The sequence below is a fragment of the Acomys minous genome (assembly GCF_964271855.1).
Source record: "Acomys minous genome assembly, chromosome: 19".
Classification (NCBI taxonomy): Eukaryota; Metazoa; Chordata; class Mammalia; order Rodentia; family Muridae; genus Acomys; species Acomys minous.
The window spans coordinates 49,561,198-49,572,753 of record NC_140499.1 but is presented as its reverse complement, the minus strand read 5'-3'; positions in this window follow the sequence as shown (position 1 = coordinate 49,572,753).

The following is an 11,556-nucleotide window of genomic DNA, read 5'->3' as shown; positions in this document are numbered from 1 at the left end:
AAGTGCAAAAGTTAGTAACTGAACCTACTTCCTCCCTTGATAATTTGAGAGAAGTAGGTTTTAAAAGCTCCTTGGATGTCTTGGTTGATTGTGTGTGTTATAAGCCGTCTTTCTACTTCATCACACACTGTTTGTTACAGGGTACATATGCCTACATTTCAGTTTGAAAAAGCAATACACCCAGACATCTAAGACTGCTTTTGTTAGGTGCACTACAAAAAAGAAGTTAAGTGGACTCAGCACAAATACTCCTGAGTAATAAATCCTTTGTTCTTTGTTTCATATGAACATGTTATCAAACAGAAAAGAGAGGCAACCGTATGTTTCTCCTGTCCTTTCGTGTTAAGAATGCTCCAAGGCATTCAAGGCTCTACCTTTTACCACTCACTTTTCTCACTGGCCATCCTTAATCTGTGCAATGTCAACCATCCTTTCTTTCTTTGTTTCTTTGTTTCTTTCTTTCTTTCTTTTTCTTTTTTTTATTCTTGCTATGGCCAAACCACCCTGAACATGACAAATCTTGTCATTTGTTTTATCCTTCATACGATAATTCATTTTATGTGCCAACTTGAATAGGCCATAAGATAAATGTCCTTTTATTTAGTTACTCTTCTGGGTGTGCCAAAGAAGAGGCAAATCCCATTTTGGGATGAGATTAGCGTGTGAATTAATAGTCTGAGTGGGGCTCACTTACTGCAAAAGAGGTCTGAAGTAAACAAAAGGCTGAGTAAGCATTGTCTTCTGAGTCCACTGTCTTCAAAGACCTCTATCTTCTTTCTCAGGCTTGAACTCAGATAGGAATTTTCCCTTTTGGTCTTGCTGATCCTTAAGCCTTTGGACTTGGGCTGAGACAATATCATTAGTACTCTTACTTATCCATTTTTGAGAGTCAGGGACTTGGAGCTTTCAGCCTCCACAACCATGCACACACTCCCTTACATTACATTTACTTCTATGAAAAAGACAAATGCATATTCTCTCATTTCTTTTCCTCTGTAGAAATGTGTTGTCTCTGAGGTTGTAGGCAATGGTTCTTGCTTTTGTTCTAAATGTGTTCATCCCACATTCTCATGTTTAAGTTAATTGTTAATGTGACAGTTTTAATAGATGAGGCCCTTTGGTGGGGTGTTAAGTCATGAGGATTCTGATGATAACTGGCACTATTATAAAAGAAACTTAAGGGAGCACATTTGTCTTTCTCACCTTGTGAGGATATAGCAGAGAGGAAGACCTCAAGAGAACTGAATTTCTTGGTGTTTTGATTTGAATTTGAATTTCTTGATTTTGTGTTTTTCAAGCACCAAATATGTGAGAAATGTTTCTTAATGTTTCTTTTGTTTATAAATTGCCCACTATGAAATATTTTTATTACAGCAACTGAATGAACTAAGACAGAACTTGGACTCCATTAAAGCGGTAATGACAATCTATCAAGTGATTGGGAAAAAGAAGTATGCAAAATATCACAAGTAAATATTTTGAATCAGCAGCATAAGGAAGTTGTTGCCATGCTGGCTAGGACTGTTGATCCTTACTGCTAGGGGGAAAAATAAAATTTACACACCAATAGAGACAAGGAAGAAAGAACTTGGGAGTTTCCCAAGAGTTTTTATTTTATTTATCATTTTATTTTATTGCTATTACTATGTCCTATGATAAAGGTAAGATGAAAATTAAAAATATGGCCTAGTAAAGTCTAGAAATGATCACGTTTCTCTGGCAAGAAAGGTTTGTATGACTGCACCAGGTAAAGAAACATGTCTAGCTGCAGTATGTCCTGAAGACAAAGAAAATGCAGAGAAGGTAATTGAATAAATAAATAAGTAAATAAAGATACAGTCTACAACCACCTTACCAGGTACTAGAATGTTAACCTTGATTATCATAAGCATTACCTATTTGTTTTGGTCCAATATCTATCAGTCTGTCATCTATGTACCATCTATCAACTCTGTCATCTATATGTCATCACTGTCTCATCTATTATCTATCATCTGTCTACCTGTGTATTACGTATCTATCATTAACCAATCATCTATTATCTATCTATCTATATCAATGTATCTTTATCTATATTTCCTTTCTGTATCATTTATCAACCATCTCTACATATCATCTATCTATCATCTCTGTCTATCTATCCAGGAGATGCTAGTCGTACTATATATTGTAAACTAGTCTCCAAGAGTTAAACATTGGCTTTAATGGTCGACAGAAACTAACTCTATTCCTTTGACTTGTATTGGTATAATAAAATACTTGAGGCTTGAAAACTAGCCAAGAAAGGGAGGATTATTTAACTTACAGTTCTTGAGGCTGAAAGTCCAAATATCATCCTTGCCAGCACTTGTGAGAACCTTGTATCACATCATGTTAAATGGCACTTGTGGCAGTAACATATCTGAGCGGAAGAAAGCCACCCACGAGAGACTTTGAAGAGGGAGGGGAAGGGCCCAGCCCTGCTGTTCTTTTAGCAACTTATTCATAAGAACTTACTCAAGTTCCCCTGAAACCACCTTCAATTTCTTCTGATAACACCACACCCAATGACCTTTCATTAGGCTCAACCACCTCACTGCTTTGGGGGGATCAGCCTTTCAACATAGGAAAATTTGAGGGGCAAACCATATCCTAAGAACAGCATTTTGTAATGATAATCTTTCCATGCAAGGTTTCTCTGAGATTACACCTGTACTACGGGTACATTTCTGGAAGAGAAATTCATAAATAAAAAGAGGTAAGTATTTTACAGGGCTTGAGCTACACTGCTAACTTGCTCTCCAGAAGATGTGTCCTTGTTTGGACTGCCTTTTGAATCATTATCTTTTTCAGATATTTTATAACACCAAGACATAATCGAAGGAAACTTTAAAATGTATTTTTTCTGGCATTATTGATAATAAAAAGAGTAATAGCATTGTTTTAATTTCTTTGATTGCTAAACAGATCTAGAAAAGTGAACATTTCCTGTTGTTTCTCTTTTATCAATTTCTGAAATTTATAACTTTTACTAATTCTTAAGGTTTTGCCAACATACATATTATATAAAGCTATTAAGCCCCTGTGTGTTTTAGCTTTACAAATGCTTTCATTTTTAAAAGATTTATCTTTATTTTATGTACGTGACTGTTTCATCTGCATATATGTGTATAGCACCTGTGTGCCTGGTGCCACAAAGAACAGAGGAGGGACACTGAATTCCCCTGAAACTGTAATATAGGCAAGGAACAAATGCTCTTAACCATTGAACTATCTCTCCAGCCCCCAAAATGCTTCTTTGTTTTTCATTTACATTTCAACATTAACAACACCGTTTGAAATGCAATAGCTTTGCTGGGGAGATGACACCCTGCTTAAGAGCACTTTGATGTCCTTTCAGTTTTCTGCATCTAAGTGTGTGGCTCACAACTACCTATAACTCCAGCTCAAGGGGGTTGGACACCTTCATCTGGCCTCCACAGGCATCTGCACGTAGATGTACATATATTCACAGACACATGTCCATGTCCACATAAACAAGTAATAAATCTTAAAATTTTTGAAGAATTTGAAGTGCAATAATGTAATCATCATTACATTATCACTACATTACATTGCTCCATAAACTTACATTCTTTCTTATTCCTTCAAATTTGTCTCCACTTACAAAGCTGCATTAAATTTAAAAACAAGATTTTCTTCACCTCTTTTCTCTGCAGAACTTTAATATTTGTTCTTTGTTTTCTTCTCATTTTAATATTTAGTTTTAAGGGTTCTATTTATATGTTCATTAAGGTTTTAATGTTTAGCATGAGTAGAAAACAAATTCCACCTCATATGCAAAGTCTATTCACTTAGCAGAAATTTAGTCATTGTCATGCACGAGGCACAAGGCTTGATAGGACTACAAGAGGCAGATGTTGGTGTATTTAAACTACATTTCAAATCAACTGGATTTGACTGAAAAGTAGGATGGCTATTGTGGCTAGAATTGTAAATGCCCCCACACAAGCTCATATTCTAAACCCTTTGTTGTTAGGCTGTGTAATCTAAGAAGTGGACCCTAGATTATAAAAGCAGGCCACTAGGGGCAGGTCTTTGAAGACCATAGCCAAGCAGCTGCTTCCAGTTACTTGTTTTGTTTCCTGAGCCACTCTGATGTGAACAGGTGCTGCCACTGTATACTGAGACACTCTGTCAAGCCCTCCCGACTCTGAAGAACCGGGATCCTCTGAAATTGTACGCTGAATTAAATCTTTTTTCTGTTTTCTCTTAATTGGCTTCTGTCAGGCACTTTTTTCATAGCCAAGAGTCAAATAACTAATACAATGAGAGAGGAAGAGGAAGAGGAGAACATGCTAGAAATCTTGCCTCCTTTTTATATGCTGTGATATCAACTCATTCCTTGTAGAAAACTGGTGTTACAACAAAGCGTATGCTCAATGGTGTTAAAACTGTGAATAGAAGAATTCATTGATATTCTGGGCAGAGTGGGTTTGAATTGGTTACTGATAATACTAAAGACCTTCATCACTTCATAGAATTACCCAAATGCCCTAAGATTAAGCAGATACTTTTCTACATTATTAATCATATTGTTCATACAAATTTACTTTATAGTTTTCCCTTTAACATGGAAAATGTTTGCATATGTTGCACATCAAGAAAGAAGTCAGACATGAGGATTTTAGGAGCCCAGCCACTGTTTCACAGCAGACAGACTTTGTTTCTCTGCTTAAATTGGAATGTTGGGCAGATTCTGTCCTTGTGATACTATCACTGACCCATGACCAAAACTGGGCAATCCATACCAGACAATATCCGTAAGTAATAATGGTCCAAACACTGTAGTGTTCACTTCTTAAAATTTATATTTTTCCCTGGTTTGTTTAATCAAAAATAATTTCCACACACTGTATTCTGATGATGGTTTCCTCTCCCTCACCTCCTCCCAACCTTCCTCACCTTCACATCCTACACCATTTTTTAAAAAAAGAACAAAGAGAAATGGTTTTTGTTTGTTTTGTTTTGTTTTTAGAGTAAAACAAAATGAATAAATTAACATACAAAGGAGCCAGGTGTGGAGGCACATGCCTTTAATCCCAGCACTTGGGAGGCAGAGGCAGGTGGGTCGCTATGAGTTCGAGCCCAGCCTGGTCTACAAAGCAAGCCCAGGACAGCCAGGTCTACACAAAGAAACCCTGTCTCAAAAATAAAATAAAATAAAATAAAATAAAATAAAATAAAATAAAATAAAATAAAGGTAGAATTCATGAATTGCATTACACACATAACACACATACAAAAAAAAATCCCATAAAACACAAAATCTGTAACCATAAAACATAAGCAAAAGGCCATTAAGTTAAAAAGAAAAAAGAATAAGAAGGACAAACAAAGCAATACGAGGCAAACAATTCTCCAAAATAGCATTGAGTTTGCTTTGTGCTGGCATCCATCGCTGGGCATGGGGTCTGCCTCTAAGTTTGGTTCTTATACAATGTGACTCCTTTGGAGAAACTAATTCTTCTCCTGCAAGCAGTTGTCAAGTGACTATAGCTTTTTGGTTACAGATGGAAACTTCTGTCCATTTCCCCATCTCAGTCGGTAAAGAAAACACATCTGGTTTGACCTGTGAAAGCCCTGTGCATACAGTCACAGTCTGCATGGCTTCATATGCCTGTCAGTCCTGCTGTGTCTGGAAGATACTGTTTCCTTGGTAACATTCATACTCTCTGGCTATTACATTTCTGGCTCATCTCATGCATAGTTCCTGAGATCCGAGAGGAGTTTGATGGCGACATCCGTTTTTGCACTGTGTGGTCCAAGGTCCCTTCCTGCACATTGTGGGTCTCTGTATGTGTTCATATTTCTGTGTGAGGAAGCATCTGTGATGATGGCTGACCAAGATCATGACCTATGACTATAGTTAAATGGCATGAGGCATAATCTTATTGCTACACTCCTGTAGCAGCACAATGTATCTATCTGGTTTTATCCTAGGTCCATTTGGCCTATCTAATCTCAGGTTCTTGGCCACTCAAGCCATGCGAGGCACGGTTTCCATCCCACGGAGCGGTCCTTCTATCCAATCAGACAGTGGCTGGCGCACACAAAGCATATGTGCCATTATTGCACCAGCATGTCACGCAAGTAAGTCACCCCTGTAGATGCAAGGGTTCGGGAGCGGAGTTGGTGTTTACCTTTCTCCTCTGGTAGCATGCAGAGTATCTTCTAGTAAAAGAACACTCATCGGGAAGGGTAAAGGCTTTAGCTAGCCATCAAATAGATGTCTGTATGTTCAATGAGATACGTTCAGTGTTGTCAGCACCTATAGGGCCTTACCATCCGTTTGTAGAGACTGTTCAATAGTCTTGGGATTAGCATGGCTTGTCTGGGAGTTTTCACAGGGCCCCTTTTGCCAACAACCTGATTAGATAGAGATGTCTGGTTGGCTATTTGTCTCCTCTATTATTTGAAGATGAGATCATTTAGATTTATTGCACACGGGAATATATTTTGAGATGCATCCATGCAGTAGGTTTCCACATGGCACTGCAGGTTAGCTGGTCCTCCCCGGATTGTCTTTCCTCCCTCCTCCCCTCCCTCTTCACTTAATACTCCCATACCAGTTTCCTGGTGCCTCTCTCTGTTTATTCCATTTCCCTACCTTTGGAGATTGTCCTTTCTCCCAGAATCCCTTGCTCTATATCCTAACCTCTGTGTTTTCACTCACGGCAGCAGGCTTAAAAGCTGACATCCACATAGAGGGGAAGACATACAGTATTTTTCTTTTGTGGTCTGGGTTCACTTGGGATGATTTTCTTCTAGCTCCATCCATTTATCTATAAATGTTATGATTTCATTTGTTTTAACTGCTGAATACTATTCCTTTCTGTAAACATACCACATTTTCATTTTTCATAAATCTATTGGTAGATATTTAAGCTGTTTCCAACTTCTAGCTATTATGAATAAAGTAGCAGTGGACATGGATAAGCAGGTGTCTCTGTAGTAAGATGTAGAGTCCTTTGAGTTTATGTACAAACGTGACATAGCTCAACAATGAGGTACATTTATTTCCAGCTTCCTGAATAAACACTGCACTGATGGGTGTTCCTCACTAGCACACACTGTTTTTGGTTTATTGATCTTGGACATTCTGTGTGTTACAAGATGAAATCTCAGAGCAGGTTTGATTTGCATTTCCCCAATGACTAAGAATGTTGAACATTCCTTTAAGTATTTCTCACTCATCTGTGTTTTATTTTTTAGAACTCTATTTCTGTTACCTCATTTTTAATTAGCTTAAGTGTTTTCTTGATGTCTACCTTTTTTTAGTTCTTCTTATACTTTAGATATTAACCGTCTTCTGGATGTGTAATTGGTAAAATTTTCCCCCATTCTGTACCTGTCACTTTATCTGGGTGCTTTTTTTTCACACAGTAGCTTTTCAGTTTTATGGGGCCCCATTTATTAGTTGCTCTTCTTAGTTCTTGTGTTAACAGTGCCACGTTTGAAAAGTCTTTTTCTGAGCCAATGAGATCAAGATTATTTCCCACTTTCTCCTCTATCAGACTTAGGGTATCTGGCCTTATGCTGAGGTCTTTGATAAACTTGGAGCTGTATATTTTACAAGGTTATAAAATGGATCTATTTGCCTTCTTCTACTTGCAAATTTGACCAACACCAATTATTGAATATACTATCTTTTTTTCCCAGTGTGCATTTTTGGGTTCTTTTATTCAAATATCAGGTGTCCATTGATGTGTAGATATAATTGGCTCTTCAGTTCAGTTCTGTTGACCAACATGGCTGCTTTTATGCCAATAGCATCGTATTTCTATTACAGTACCTCTGTGGTACAACTTCAGTTTAGGAATGGTATATCACCAGAAATGTTTTTTGTGATTATTCAGGATTGTTTTAGTTATCCTGTGTGTGTGTGTGTGTGTGTGTGTGTGTGTTGTTTTGTTGTTTTGTTTTGTTTTGTTTTGTTTTGTTTCATTAAGCTGATAATTGTCCTTTCAAGATCTCTAAAGAATTGCATTGGAGTTCTGATGAGGATTGCATTGAATCTGTAGATTGCTTTTCATAGGCTAACCATTTGCTAATCCTACCAATCCATGAGCATGGGAGATCTTTCCATTTTCTGATGCCTCCTTCAATTTCTTTCTTCAATATCGTAAATTTTTTATTATACAAGACTTTTATTTGTTTGGTTAGAGTTATCCCAAAATATTTTATATTTGTGAGGTTATTGTGAAAAGTGTGGTTTCCCTGACTTCTTTTTCAGTTTAGTTGACATTTGTATATAAGAAGGCTACTGATTTTTGTGAGTAAATTTTGCCCACTGCTCCTCTACTGAATGTGTTTATCAGCTGTAAGCTTTACCTGGTGGAACTTTTAGAGTTATTTATGTATAAAACCATATGATGTGTATGTAGATTTTTGAGTTAAGACTTCAAGTATTATATTGAATGTGTGTGTGTGTGTGTGTGTGTGTGTGTGTGTGTGTGTGTGTGTGAGTGTGTGTGTAGAAAGAAGTGGATATTTTGTTTTCTTTCTGATTTTTGTAAAAATGATTTGTGTTTCCATTTAGGTTGATATTGGCTGTGGGCTTGTTACAAATGGCCTTTATTGACACTGAAAATATATGTTTCTTGTATTCTTGGTCTCTCTAAGACTTTTATCATGGAGGACTGTTGGATTTGCTCTAAGGCCTTTTCTGCATCTAATGAAATGATTATGTAATTTGTCTTTCAGTACCTATGTGGTGGGTTACATTTATGAATTTACATATATTTACCTATCCCTGCATCTCTGGCATGAAGCCTACTTCATCGTGGTGGATGTTCCTTTTGATGTGTTCTTGGATTCAATTTGCTTTATTGAGAATTTTTGCATCTATATTTATTACAGAATTTGAATTTGGTCAGTACTTGTTTCTCTCTCTCTCTCTCTCTCTCTCTCTCTCTCTCTCTCTCTCTCTCTCTCTTTTAGTTTTGGAATAAGGTTAATTGTGCCTTATAAAAGAAATGGGGTAAGTTCCTTCTGTTTCTATTTTGTGGAATAATTTAAGGAGTATTCTGAAGGTCTGGTAGAACTCTGGACTGAATCAGTCTGGCCCTGGACTTATTTTGCTTGAAGGACTTTTAATTACAGCCTCTATCTCAGTAGGGATTAAAATGCTTATACAATTTGGATTTGACTTTGGTGCTTATATATATCAAGAAATTTATTCAGGGCTGGAGAGATGGCTCAGTGGTTAAAAGCACTAGCTGCTCTTACAGAGGTCTCGAGTTCAATTCCCAGCAACGACATGATGGCTCACAACCATTTATAATAGGATCTTCTGATATTCATGAAGACAGAGTACTCATGTACATAAATGACATAAATAAATACATTTAAAAATTTAGTTTAAAAAAAGAAATTTGAAATAAAAGAAATTTATTGATTTCTTTTAGATTTTCCAATTTGGTGGAGTACAGATTATTAAATAGTATGTTTTCTGGATTTCCTTGATGTCTGTTGTTATGTTTCTCCTTTCATTTCTAGTTTTATTGATTTGGATCTTATCTCTACACGTTTTAGTTAATTAGGCTAAAGATTTGTCTATGTTATTGATTTTCTTAAAGAACCAATTCTTCATTTCATTGATTTTTTTTTTTTGCCTCCGTTTTATTGATGTCATCTCCTGGTTTGATCATTTCTTCCTGTGTACTTACAGTGTTGGTTCTTTTTCTCCAAAGCCTTCAGATGTGTCCTTAAGTTCTTAATATGAAATCTCTTCAACTTTTTTTTTGTGTTTTCCCTCAGTGTTTTGAATTTGCCTCTTATAAACTTCTTATTTGTGTCCCATAGAATTGGGTACATTGTGTTTTATTTTCCTTCAATTCTAGAAGGTTTTTAATGTATCGATTAATTTATGTCTTGAATCATTTTTTACGCAGTAGTGAGTTGCTCAGTTTTCATGAATTTGCAAGCTTTCTGGTGTTGGGATGATTATGGCAATTTTAAGTGTTGATATCTGGTCTTATGTTAGTTGGGTGGGTATTTTGTTCCTTTGTTTCTATTGCTCTCTCTCTAAGGAAAGTATAATGGTTGTGGGTTGCCTGGTATGGAGGATTTCTATAGGTCCGTGAGCAGCAGAGAGAAATAAAGGTGGGCTAGGAGAAAAGGCTGAGAGCAGCTTTAGCAAAGACCTAAGGGAATCCTGTTCACTCCTAGAGGCAGGGCCCCCCGGAATCTGGAGGAGTGTTGGAAAGAGGGGCTCCTCCATGTAGGTTATGGTAAGGCAAAGAATTGTCTGGAGAGACAGGGATGAAAGGACCAGGGGGACCCTTGGTCTAAAGCCAGTGTTGGAGTCTCCAGTGAAAGGCATTGAGGTGGAAGGAGAGGCTCCTGGAAGAAGGTTGTTTTGGGGCTGAGGGTGTGAATGGAGGACAGGAAGGAAAGTGTAATTCATCTACCTGAGTCTATGTTAGGTGTGACTACTGGACATCCTGGGTAGAAAGCATTTCTAGGTATGGGGTGGTGGCTGAGGAAGGAATGCGGATGGGCTGGAAAGGTGGGGATGGGGCTAAGAGAATGCGCTGGGATGAGGAAAACTGACTCCATAATAAGGTTTAGTTGAGTCACTGGGGGGTGGAAGGAAGGGTAGAGAAGTGGCCCCTGCAAGCAAGCAATCTGCTGCAGAGCTAGGGAGGACACTGGAGAGATTGCAACGGATGACAGGAAGGAGCTTGCAAATTGCCTACCCAAGTCTAGGTCCAGAGGGACCAAGGAGGATCGCAGTACGATGTGTTGCTAGGTGTAGGCGGTTGACACAAAGGAACAGGGGTACCTTAAAAATCTCTGTAACACCTGACATCATTAACCTGTCCAACTCTACTTTAAGCTGGCTCCTTTTGCTCAAATCAGCAGACATGTACTAGCCATGAGCCAAAAGCAAAAGTTACGAAAACCTCAAACTTTGTCTCAAGCTGGTTTCTTCCTGAATCCACACCCAGCTTTCTCTCTTTTCAGTCAAGGACCTCAAAGGTAGGGTCTCTCCCCACCACGCCTTGCCTACTACTTTACATACCTCCTACCCTTTTATTCCTCAACCGATTTCAATTGTCTGTCCCACTCATAGGCTTAGCTTTGCGATTTCGTTTTAAAAGGCTTTAGTTTTCTTTCTTCTCAGCAACACCTTCACCCCCTTCCCCATGAAGAGTTCTCCCCCTAGTTCCTTTGTATTGTTACTTCTTTCTCCTCTTTCTTTCTCTTTACATTTTGTATATTATGTGTGTTTGTGTGCATGTGCCATGGTACATATGTGGTTATAAAGAATGGGTATTGGGAATCAGTTCTCTCTTCTCACCATGTGAGTCCTGGAGACCAAACTCAGGTCATGAGACTTGGTAGAAAGTGCCTTTTCTTTCAGCACCATCCTGTTAGCCATCTCTCTCTTTTGTTTTCATAACTGATTCCTCTCTCTGCCTCCTTATTTTATAACCTAAATGAATAATACCAGGAAATAACTCCAACAAAGCAACTATTGGTTTAACGGTGGTTCTTCCCTACTAGGTG